Raw genomic sequence first — 12,950 nt, forward strand, 5'->3', positions numbered from 1 at the left:
ATCAGTTTCATGCAACTGTCATAAATGAAGAGCACTAATCCCACTCAACCCATAAGTGGTCCCTTTAAATCAAGAACTTTCTTCTATGCCATGAAGAGTGGAAAGCTTCAATAAAGAAAGACAGTGTTATTGGCCCTGCTCTTTTCTCAAACTAAACTTATGCAAACTATTTTGGCAAGAAAGAGGTGGAAATATATAAGCATTGGCCTTCATAGTGATCTGCCATCAAAACGTGTCTCTCTCTGACTGAAACAGTTTGCTCTTCTCTTAGCTGGTTGTGTTCACACTCTGCACATGTAATAGTTTGATGTGATGGAGAGTCTGGCACATTGGATTTACCAGAATTGTATAAATAATTCAATAAGAATAAAGGCAGTAGTTATTCAAGTGACATGCTAGTGTTGTGGAGTCCTATAAAGAGATTGTGCAGAGGAAGAGGAAAGCCACAGAACAATATACAGCAGTAAAGATAGGACCAATTAAGAGCAGATTAGCTCAGAAGGTAACAAAGGCAAGCTCTGTGAACAAGAGAGAAGCAATGAACATTTTATCTTCATCTCTGCTTTGTGTCTTACCATCAAAGCCTCTTGATGACTCAAACATTCATCCTCACAAAGCCCTGGAGATGGGTGAACCATGCTTTCGAACACATACTTCAAATGGGAACATAGATAAAACGTGAAGTCTACAGCAAAAGCAGAACAGAATGGGTATTCTGCATCCCAGCTGAGTACTTTGAACACGAGCTTCTCATCACATGAAAATAAGAAGCAACTATCATTCATATAAAGACTGAGTTGTTTAAATCAAACATAATCTACCTTGATATTGTATAAATGCCAAGTTCAAAACTTCCATTTTATTTCCGAATCTTTCTTTCCCACTAAAAAACATTTTAAGAATTCAAAACTTTTTCAGTTTTGGTCTTCGTTAAAGGGTTACAGCTCCCAGCCTCTGTATATTGCCACATACCCACTAGCATCCATGGCACTCATTATTTATTTCATAGCTGATGGGCAGGCCACTGAACTCATCTGTTCTTTTCCTTGGGCAATATCTTGGTAAATAAGCAACCATATAAGCATATAAGCAAGTGAAATTGCTTTGAATTCTGGAAATCTTTGGTGTTTTACTGCTTGCTTTTAGAGTCATCTGTGACAGTTGTTACAAAAAATCTTCTTTTCCATGGTATATATTCAAAAGAAATATTTTAACTGAAAACTTGAAGTGCTGTTCTTGCCTTGAGGAAATAAAGAACTGCAAATCTTCATGGGTACCAGCTTCACTGTCAGAGTCATTATTGGAAAAATTAGCATCTGAATAGTCTTGCAGTGTGAATAATCTATTTCTTCCTAGTGAAACTGTTCAGCATTGACAGACTGATCACAACTCCTGCTTCATAGCTGCTGGAGATGGATCAGTTAATCAATGGTGTCCACACGGTGAACGTTCTCATTCTTCTGCTAGTTGTCAAGTCTAATACCTAGGAAGTTAAACACTAAGGGGGTGAAATGCACCTGCTGTTTCCAATAGAGGACAGCTTCACAGGACCAGAAGTTAACATACGCAGGGGTATTTACCTGCAAACTGAGCTGCTTTCTGAAGCTAAACAATCATCACCTGATTATTCAACTACTCTGAAAAAGCTGTGCTCACACACACCACTGGTTGTATGAACAGCTCCACAAGGCTTCCCATAAGGGGTCGATTTGTACAGAGCATGTTCACAAAGCTTTTATGTCACGTACAACAACAACTACGGAAAAACAAGGAGAAAGGTGGCAGGAGAAATCAGGAAAGCTACTTGTTAACATAAACCTTTTATAATAAAATACTATTACGTAAACAGAAGACAGCACTATAACCTATTTCTTTGCTAGATTCTTCATTTCAACAGCTAAATTAAAGTTACTGTAGGCAATATTTGCCCAGCAGAAAGAAAAAAGATATTACTTTAATACACTATTACTGAAAACCATACACCAGCGAAGCACATTCTCCAGCAGTTTCTAATATTCACAATCTCTTTGGCTTGGCATGAACAAGATACAGAAGAGAGACTGACGATATCATACAAAAAAAAACACCATTTGAAACCTCCTCAGCTATCCAATGTAAATTTTCATTCATGGTCACACATGCCATAATAAACTTTGGACATCTTATTCTATTGATTAATCATTATATTCACAGGCTTTGAACATGCTCCACAGCTGGAGCTGGCACTGCAGCGGTGTTACGGGGCAGGGACTGATGGCCTCAGACTGGGCTGAAATTGGGGCTGGGGCTGGGGCTGGGGGAGGCCTGGTGAGGGCAGGGACCAGCAGGACTGAGAGCAGTCCCCAGGGACCTGACGCTTACCTAAGTAGAAGCTTTAAATGCATGCACACACCTTGCACACATTTAAAACTTCAACAGGCATATAAACACAGTGGAGGCTTAAATATATGCTGCAGGTTATTGTACATCCAAGTACATCTTTTTTTCAGCCTGGACATCTTTGGTGAAAGGACGTTCTCTGAGGGGGGGGGGGGTCGAAAAGGACTTTAGACACTTTTTGGGGATTCATATAGATCCATAACTTGGCTACTGACAGAATGAAGTGTGGTACAAAACAGCCCTTTCCAGGACATGGACTGTGAATTCAGCGTGACCAGACAGCATTGGGCATGGGCTGCTGACCTGTGCAAGAGCTAATATGGTGCTTTCCAAGGTTTCCAGCAAAACCAACTTGCTGCATGTGTACAACAGACCTACCACACTTTTGCTGTGCTGCTCTGTAGTGCATTAGTTTCTCCGTGGCAGAGAAGGCATCCCCAAACGGAAGCTGGACAGAATAAAAAGGTATGACAGATGAGTGATGGCCATCATGTTTTCATGCATGAGAGGAAACTCTGAACAGAAAGAGAAACCACAAGAATATATGTGGCTCATAGCTCATGTCTCACCAGGCTAACAATCTCAAGAACAACCACAGAGAAGAGATGTTATTGAGCTAAGGTAGACTATTGAGGAAGACTGACTGTAAGAAGGGAAGCTACTTTCTGAGACATAGGAAATGTAGGGCATCTTAAAACCAACAAGAAGCAGAGAGCGGGAAATCACAGCTGCTGGAGGAAGAGTTTAGTCATAGAGTCAAATCACTACAGTATTCTTCTACAGCAGAAACCTTATATAAAGTGCTGCAGATAAGCCTGAAACAGTACTTACTGGAGAGCCACATGGCAAATTCAAGTACATAGGAAAGAGCACCTTCATTTCAGGGCTGGGTGAGTCAAAAGCAGCACAGGGGCAATCATCAGATCGATCTCCTTGAAAGCATTCACATCACATTTAGCTATGCCTTCCAGCTTGTTTCACTTCTTCACGAATGGCTTTAGCCGTCCCTGGTTAGATTTCCCTTAACAAGCAAGTGAACACTCAAAACTGCTTAACTGTAGAAGGAGAGGTCTTTCTAATTGACTTCCTTGAAATAATACAATGATATTACTTTATTCAATATACACACTAAACAGAATATTCTAAGTATATTAAGCAATCTAAGCAATTTAATTCTTTAATTCTAATTAATATCTAAGCAATTTAAAATACTAATGCATACAAGAAGATCCTTTCAGCGGCTTCCAGTTCTGCAACATTTTGTGTTTTCATTTAGTCAGAAAGGGACAGTTTTGCAGATTTTTTGATGTTGAGGTTTGCATATAGAAATACACACAGCTGTAAGATCAGCCAGGATATTATATTTAATTTCTATTTTCCAGTAGAAAGTCCAGTTTCAGTATCATCCATGTTCATAGCTCCAATAAAAGCTACCTTTCCTTTTGTTTGAAATATAACCTCGTCTGGGACCATTTACTGTAATTTTGTTTTCAGCAATAAAAACAGCATCTACAAGAAAGTAAACTGTAACAAGAGTTAAAACCAGGTAAATTACACAAAGTGCTATCATATCAAGATCATAGATGTGCCATTTTTCTTACCTTTTCATTCCAAAGTGACTAAGATGTGATGGCACCTGCTTACCAGATTTACTGACATGATAGTTATTAAAGTATTCTGTGATTCATAACTAGAGAAAGCACAAATCCAGGACACTAAATCCAAATACTCAGAATTTTAGGTGGAGGTTGAATTCAAATTTTTCAGTGCAAATCCATTCTGTGCTTTTGAATAAGGGTCAGAGCTAAAATCAGAAGCCTAAACATCATCCAGATCCAAATGTCAATGCTTCAGTTCATCTCTGCTTACAACAAAATGAAAGCATTTTATATGAAAAGATATGAAACATGTTGAATCTCCTATTTCAAATCAATATGCACTCCTCACCTTCACAGCAAAATGTACTTTTTGCTCTTGCCCATGAGCCAGTGGAAATATCGATAATTCACTGGAGAGAGAGAGAGAGAGAGAGAGAGAGAGAGAGAGAGAGAGAGAGAGAAACCTTAGTGACTATGGTGAGCATCAGTTGTCAATGGAGAATTTTATCAATTTTTGCTTGGCTCACTCAAACATCCCACAGAAATATTTGATCTAGACTCTGTAACACTTTCAAAAAGTTTTCCTTGAACCTGTTTTCAAACAAACCAGAAGAATCTCAGAAAAAATAGTTTTCTAGTCCTGACTGGTTATGCATAGAACAGATTCAGTTAAGTTTAAATGTCATGAAAGTCAGTCATGAATCTTATTCAGTTAGCAGAATGATGATCACCCAGCTAGACTGGAGCTTTGGTGTTTCTGCATATGTCTTGTGAGGTATTTATATCTGTGAATATCTTTTCTATTTTGAATCTTAAAAATTCAAATGGTCATAATGCTTTATTAGATAAAACTTAAGTTCCATAATGTATCTAGATCTCTGAAAAACTAAGATGTTTTCAAAGGAAGCAGGGAAAGTCATCTTTATGAATCTTTCCCAGAAAGTACAGTTTCTACATGTTTTGTACATAGGTAAATATTTGCATATCAAATTGTATATGTGCACATAAGAACACCCTATGGTTTGAAGCATAGAGGTCATATTAGTTACTTAATTGCTGTGAAGTTCCATGTAGAGACCTGCAATTTTGCTCCAAATCCTGAGTCTGAAGCATTTGAATCCAAAGTTTGGATTCAACCCTGTAAGAAGAAATAAAGCTGCAAACCCCCTTAGAAGAATTAAAAGGATTGATCTATTATCATATAATTCCATTGGTTAATAAGCATCTGGGTTCAGGTGACCCTGAAAGGAGAAAAGTAAAAGTTGACAAGACTGTCAGGCCATACATGAATTTTGGAGGCACTCACATTCTGATATGAATTCAGAGATGAAAATGAGATTTGTTTTCTACTTTGGCAACAGGGCTTGGAGCACAGGTGCCATCCTGTCCAGTTTAACTCCACTGAATGCTGAAGAAACTCTGTCTCACCTCCCCCATGAGATCTCCAGTCTTTTCCATGCTCTATCCTGGAATGGCAAATCAATAAGAGAAAGTGTTCAATCCCAAACAGATTTGTGTCAGAGGACAAGCTAAAATGCAACCCAAAGAATCACCAACTTCCACAAGCCTCGCCTGAGGGAGTGATGGTTGAAGCCCATCACTCCCTAGTCCTTCATGGTAGACTGTAGTGACAGCAGCTTGACTTACTACCACCGGAAGGTCCCTAATAAATAAGAAAAAAATATTTACATGTCTCAGGCTTACTGTGCTGTAGGAAGACTCCAAACGATAGTGGTGTTCAGTTAGCTTGTGCTGCTTTCCAGCATCTGCATACAGAATAGAAATTGCCAAATTGCTCTTCTCTCAAGTCAGTCCAAATGATCTCCTTTTCCCCTTTACTCTCTTTGGATACCTGGCCTGCACAGTAAGAATAACAGGACAGTGATGTTTAGGATCCATACAATTATTTCATACTTTCCTGGCCACCATGGAAACCATATACCTTATCATACAATTAAAATGGCTTCTTGAACACTGGATTAATAATAGATGCAGAAAAGCATCTTTGAAAGCTATATTTGAATTTTGCAATACTTTGAATAATTTTGATAAAAATATTCACAGACTATTTGGCTATCTCATAAGCTCTGCAAATAAAGAATAACAGAAACATTTTTAAAAGAATGCACAAAATAAATAAAATTAACTGTCTCATCAGCTTTAATCCCTGCACCCCACCTAAGAAGATTTTGCAGAAATTCAGAGAGTTTCTCTTTCTGCTACATGGTTTAGGGAATCACTGATCTGAAAGGCTATGGAAATGAATGCCTTCCTTTTTTCCCCTGGTTCTCCTTGCAGTTCCATATTTCACCCTTCACATTTAAGCCTTCAGCACTTCTGGTGTAAAGATAAATGGAGAAAGCTATGAAAACGGTGGTCAGAGGATTAAAAAACCTCTTACTGAGTTTAGTCTTGATTAATATTTTCTAATTAATATTTTCCTCTCCCTGCTGACATCACAAATGTCTGCCCTAAGCACTCCCTGGCTAAATGGTTTTTGATTCTCTTGCTTCCAGAAACAACAGAAAATCAATAAAATTAAATATAAAAAGTTTCTATCAAATTAAATATAAAAGTTTGCAGTAGGAGCAACCTGACAGATGGAGCAAGTGACTTACTGAGAGTCCTTGTCCCAGTTTTCTATGGAATTTTTATGCTTTAGCTTCTCTCTGAATTCCTCACCCCATTTTTGTCCTAAATTCAATTTACCTTTCCAGTTTCTACCAGATAACTTTGAAAATCTCCTTTAGTCTTTTCAATAGCTCAGTACATACTCACAGCAGATAATAACATAGCCCATTAGGGGATGAAAACTTCTTCTGTATATAAGTAGCTGAGACAAATTTTTGAGGAACTCTGGTGAGGCCCCCCATCTAGAAAAGGCCAGATGCTCACAGTAGGTGCTGGCTTGCTATCTTGTTTCAAACACCTAACCTGTATGGTGCCTTCCCCGGACTTCTGCAGTAGGACATAGTAATGTCCAAGGTGACAAGCATTTACTATTTGCATAGCCATTAGACAGTTTTCCTGTAAGAAAGTTCCTTACTTCACCTGGAGAATATTGTTTTTAAAATGCAAAGTCTCAAATATGAAGCTATACCTGGGGGTTGTGCTTCAGCAGTAACCCCAGGGCAATATAAAAAGACAGTCCACCCACCCCTTTTAAGCTTTATGGAGCTTTTTTGTTAAACAACTGTGCTGAAATCTATGTAGAAACAAAAGAAGACTTAATCAAAGGTTATTGCCTAGAACTGTAAAATAAGCTTGATTCCTTGATTCAGTTTTCTCCTTATTTATTTGATTCAAAACAGTGGAAATCTCTTAAAATAGGGAATTTTTTGTCACTTGTTAGAAATTATGTTTGAATTTTTTACTCTCTGATGACTTTCTAAATAAAGAAATGGAATCCTAAATGCAATGAATTAAATCCACTTTTAAATTTATATACCTTTTTTAAAGAACTTACAATCATAACCCCTGAGTAAGGCAAGGATTTAATGAAAAGGCAAGCAAAATCATTTTTTAGCTACCAAAAGAGGTGGAACATTTGACTCGACAAATTGCTAAGTCAATAATATAAGATGAATTTGACAGAAGTAGCAGACCAATTCTGCACCACTATGCGAGGAGCAGGCTACTGGAAAAATTGATAGTGTTTGATATATGAGTTCACTTATCTTTAAAGATAGCACTGATTAACATGTGTTAATATCCGTATTTGTTGTTTTATAGTATTTTTTAAGATTAAAAAAAGCTGTGGTTACCACTTGGTCGTGTGTACTATCTCTAAAATTATTTAATTATGTGGATTTTTTACTTCACAATTATTCTTTTGCTGGATCTCAAGCATCCAAGTAAATTAAATGAGACCACAGTATTTTCAAAATGTAGTTCAGACTAAGCACATTTCCAGATTATTAACACAGTACCATCCCTCCCTAATAAGCAAATTCATGTCCCTGATTCTATTTTCTGCTTTCTGCTTCTCTCACTTTCCTAAAAAAAAAAAAAAAAAAAAAAAGTCTTCAGCAAGTGGGAGAAACTCAATACAATAGGAATTATTCCTATAGCTGGGAGATTTAAGAGTTACTCTCTCCTTTCAAACTAGAGGAAATGGTCTGAGGAGAGAAACATATGCTTTTACTTTTCTTTAATGTCCTAAATTTTAACTCAATTTTATTGTACATCTTTTGCTTTTTGAATCACCTCGATTTTTTTTTATTTTTGCCATTAGTCCTTTGTTTCCCATTTAATGCACTGGAAATTAGAATTGAGCAGGGACAGAAACTGTAGTTCAGAAGGAAGAATTTCTCTGCTCTAAATTTAGTCTTTGCTCCACATTGGAACAAAACTTGAACATTTCAAGTTCTTTGTGATGTTTTTTCCTTTCATTAAAGAGAACTAATCATTATTTTCATTTTGGTAACAATCAGGACATTTATAGAATAGGAAATTTAAAAAGGAGAAACAGTGTTTTCCAAATAACTTTCTAAAGAGTTTCATTTCAAAGAATTCAAAAACAAGTTAGCATACATTTTAGGTCTAATTTTTTAACATAGGCAAGTCTCCTACAGCTATTCTTAGTCTAGATTTCCCAAGAGCTACTTACTTACGTCAAATTTAGTGTTGCTATAACTTGGTTAATTTAGTGCAATTTCAGGATGAAGTGCTCTATCACTGAAGTGCATATCGCTTCCCAAATATACATTAATGATGACAGCAATCTATACTATCAATGAATTATCCTGAGCAGAGTGCACAGTATCTAGTTACATTATGGTTCAAAATATGTCAAATAAAAAAAATAAAACAGTCACAAAATATTTTAAGGTAGTTATATATAAACAATATAAAATCTTCAAGGTCATTCCAGTGTTTAAAATATGAGTGCCTGTGGATACATGGGACTGCCAAACGTGATTCCGTGAAATTCAGAAGAATTGGCAGTTCAAACTGCAGCCATTTCCCAAACTGCCTGTTAAAAATGGTGTCCAAAAAACTAAATTCCCATGTTGCTGTCCTGCCTCCACTCTGGTTGACTGGTCCTCCTCTACCTGGAGATGCTCCTGCTCCAGGTATGATCACAATGTCTCTGCTCTGGTCCTCCATCACAAAGCTGTAAGAGATCCCCACGACTGGCTGTTTTCATTTTAGCTTGACAAAATGCCCTTGCCGATAATTGCTATGCAAGGTTTAATTCATTTGTAAATGGATGCTTCTCAGTCAAAATCCATTCAGGTTATGCCAATTTTATTTTTTTATTTGATACACCCTGGAGGTGAGGTCTGTAGAAAAAGCTACATGGAGACGGTTTGAAAAATCAGGACCTTTTTCAGGTTTCTAAATATGCATTTCTGAGGGTAACTTTATGTTCCCGTTTTTGAAAATCTTGGCCAGCTTGGCAAAGCACATCTCTGCCATGGTTAACTCTTTACTAATAGGAAGGTGAATTGTCTCTGAGGTTAAAAAGTCTCTGTTGTAAAGAACAAGCCTATTTGCAAAGAAGTAGTTACAGACAGGAAAACTGCAGCTCAACTAGAGATGAAAACCATTGAAAGATTTTACTAAGCCAGATGAAAGACCATAGAAAAGGTGTCGGAGAGAATGAGGTGCACCTCTCTGTAGTGTCTTATTAGTTACCTCCTTTTACAGAGCAAAGTAACAGCAGTGGTGATTTATAGAGAGTCAAATACTTTGTACAAAACAATGCATTTAGTATGAATGGAATGAAGAAGATATTTGCCTTCTACTCCATAATAAAAATCTTTAGGGGTCCCCACATTGGCTGCTACTGTCCGAGAATGCTACTTGTGGAACTTAAATCTTTTGTTTATATAAGCAGAAAAAGAAAGCAAAGAATGCAGTTACAAAAGGGTGGCTCTAAAGCTCTTATTCATATTTGTGGCAAAAAGAATGTAAAGCCTCTATAATTATCTCAAGACTTTCATCTAAGTGAACACAAAGAAGAAAAGATTGAGGTACATAAAATATGCTGTATACTTTTTACTACTATGGTCATTAGCGTTCCAGGCTTAATGCATATTTTATTACCTAGAAATTCATTTCATTTGCATTTTAACAGGATTTGACTTGAGTTTACCCTCTCTTCTCCCTTCCTATTATACTACTCAACAGCTAGAGCAAGATAGTGAGTGAGGATTTTAGAACTCAAATCCACTCACTTAAAGAATTTAAATTTGTTGTTTCCTACTAGAAAAAAAATATTCTGACACATCAAATCATCAGATGACATGATCTTGACACAAATAATTTTTTTATCTGCACAGGTTTTTTTTACTGATTGATGGGCAATTTATAGCATTGATTTAAAATTTCTCTCCAGAGAGGAACCCTACAGAAAAGAAACTTCTCATTTTCATTTGTATGCTAGCTGTAAAGAACACACAGTGATTACACATTATCTTAGGCAGTTTACATTTTTTTATAATAGACCTCAAGTATGCTGTTAGATACATTCATTAATATCTGCTTTGTAAAACAGGGATATAAAGCAACCTTGCATTTTTTACTGTCAGCATTCAAGTTTCTGCTGAGGGGAAAAATTATTTGAAGAAAATGAATGCTTTTTTAATGAATGCTCCTGTACTCTGACCCATTACAAGGTCTTTTCTATAACTCTTAAATTAAATTAACATGTACTTTACTATAACTTTTTAATCTCTAATATCTATTTCTAATAATATGAGTAATGTGAGCTACAAAAGAAATCCAAAATACATACCTCTGTGCATCAAATTCTATAATTACAAAAGCTATCTTGTCCTGTATATGATTATTAAGATTATTTATTCTTCCAAGAATCTGAAGTGAATGTACAGTACTATATCAAAAATATCTTTCATCAATAAAAGACAGATCTAATCCTAAAAGTATCACCTCCATTTTAATCTAGTGTCTTTTCTAGTATTATACAGAAGCATTCATTAAAGGTACAACTCCATTATGACACTGAAGATTAATTTTAATAGGAACAGCATGTCCATTTTAACTGTTAAAAATTAATGGTCTTTCTTATCTGGCCATGCCCCTTCATGATAAAGGGGCAGAAAAGATTGTGTATTAGGGGAATTCTTGTATAATAATATGATTCTTGTTTTAAAAAACCACATGAATTCAGCTCTGTGACATATATAATCAGTCAGTACTAGTTATTATTACCACGAACTTCAGTCAGACACATTTTGTTTTATTAAATAATCACAAATATATAGGAATCCAACAGGTAAAATGAAGAAGGATACAAAAGGCACTGTATTATTTTCCATTTCTTTTTTCACCCATGCTGAGTGAGCAACAGGAGTGTTTTTCACGTTTCTTTTAGGCAATGTTTTGATGACTCGTTTCGCACACACTCTTGTTTGTCCTCCAACATTTCCCCCTTCCTTATAGCAGCACGCTAGTTTGGAAGGTATGAAACGAAAGCATGCGTTTGGGTGAATAACCTGAAAGCGCGAGATACAGCTCTATCTCCCTCCTCCAAGCAACCAACACATCCAACTGTGTGTCGGTTTCCTACCTACTCGATCTTCCTTGGGAAAACAAGTACATTTTTTTAACCAGACAAAGTAGTACACAAAGACAACATCTTTGTCAGCTTGCCAAACTGGTGATCATCTTGTTCATTTTGTTAACTTCTCAGTAACCTCGGAAAAGTGAACAAAGCCTAGCTGATGAAGGAATGAGGAAGGAGTAGTATGATGCATTTCTGATGGTTGTTCTCTGTGTTATCTTTCAAGATTGCTTTCCTAATGCACATTCTTCTAGGCTTTCTAGCTCAAACCACCTCTAACATAAAAAGAGGGAGATTAAAGCTATATAACAACCATATTTGCACAAATACTCTGCATATGCTGTTTATCTGGATGTCTATTTTGTTCCTAAAATTCAAGTTAACATATAATAATCAAAGTTTGCATTTTCTTACCTTGGCACTGGCTGTAGACACTTTCAGTCTTTATATTCCTAGTGTAAGTGGTGTGATAGCAGCACTACCTTCCCTCTAAAGCACTGACAGTTCACATTCAGCATATTTTTATTATCACTCAGTCAGCAGTAGCTAAAGTTTTCTTTCTTACTTTTGGGTGCTGGCCTGAACATGGAGTTCATGCTTCTGAGAGCTTGCATCACAGCAAAAGAGATAGCTGGAATCAAAAAAAAAAACAAAAATAAACCACAGATGATAAAAAACAATGCAAAAAGGAGCAGTCTGTGGCAGACAGATGAGTGAACTTTTGCCTTAAACATTTCTTGGTACATAAGGTGCAAGCAAACCATAATCCCGAACAAGCCATCTGTTCCCGGTGGAAACAGGACTGAGCTGCTGCGACCCCCGAAATTGCCTCTCTGCGACCACCTGGGACACACCGAGCCTGTGCCAAAACAGGGCACGATCAGGCAGAGACTTTGGGACCTGGACTGTAAATTATTGCCACTTAGCACAACTTCTATAAAACTTGCTTAGCATGAGTAGCTAAATTTGCTGAAGCCTTAGGCAGTGAGAAAGGGCCCCAGAGCTGGTGCAGACTGGAAAGATAAGGGAGTTACAAGCAGTTTGCATTCCTATGCTTCACACTCCGGGAGGGAGGATGTCAAGGCTTTGAAATAAGGCCTGCTTGGGCGCCAGGACCCTGGGAAACAAAGCCTCCCCTCACTGCTGAAACAGTGTTAATTGGGGGGGGGGGGGGGGGCGAGGGGGGGGTCTGGATTATATCCTCCTCGTCAGGACCTTGGAAGATAACACCTACTGTCACTGCTGGGGCAGTGCTAATTGCTGGAACAACACCTGTTGGTCAGGGCCTTGAGAGACAAGGGCAGAACCCGAGGAATCAAAACACATTTGTCAGCAGAAACCGCAACAGTAAAGATAAGGGAGAAAAGCAGCCTGCCTGGGAACAACGATGAGACCCAATAGGGAGCAGGAGACCCCAGATCCAAAAATTACTATTGGTCTGA

General features: G+C 37.3%; 1 long non-coding RNA gene across 2 annotated transcripts; it reads right to left on the reverse strand.

Annotated features, from left to right (window-relative positions):
* Window positions 1-4,128: 4,128 nt before the first annotated feature.
* LOC135327322 (uncharacterized) lies at window positions 4,129-12,567 on the reverse strand. 2 transcript variants are annotated; one of them, XR_010387433.1, is made up of 4 exons: window positions 11,923-12,567; window positions 5,682-5,834; window positions 5,284-5,443; window positions 4,129-4,387 (listed from the first exon to the last, which is right to left on the reverse strand). It is a non-coding gene; the product is annotated as an uncharacterized LOC135327322 (long non-coding RNA). The 2 variants fall into 2 exon arrangements; XR_010387432.1 differs by having other exon boundaries at window positions 5,667-5,834.
* Window positions 12,568-12,950: the final 383 nt, after the last annotated feature.

This window comes from Dromaius novaehollandiae, chromosome 2 (genome assembly GCF_036370855.1).
Source record: "Dromaius novaehollandiae isolate bDroNov1 chromosome 2, bDroNov1.hap1, whole genome shotgun sequence".
NCBI classification, from domain to species: Eukaryota; Metazoa; Chordata; class Aves; order Casuariiformes; family Dromaiidae; genus Dromaius; species Dromaius novaehollandiae.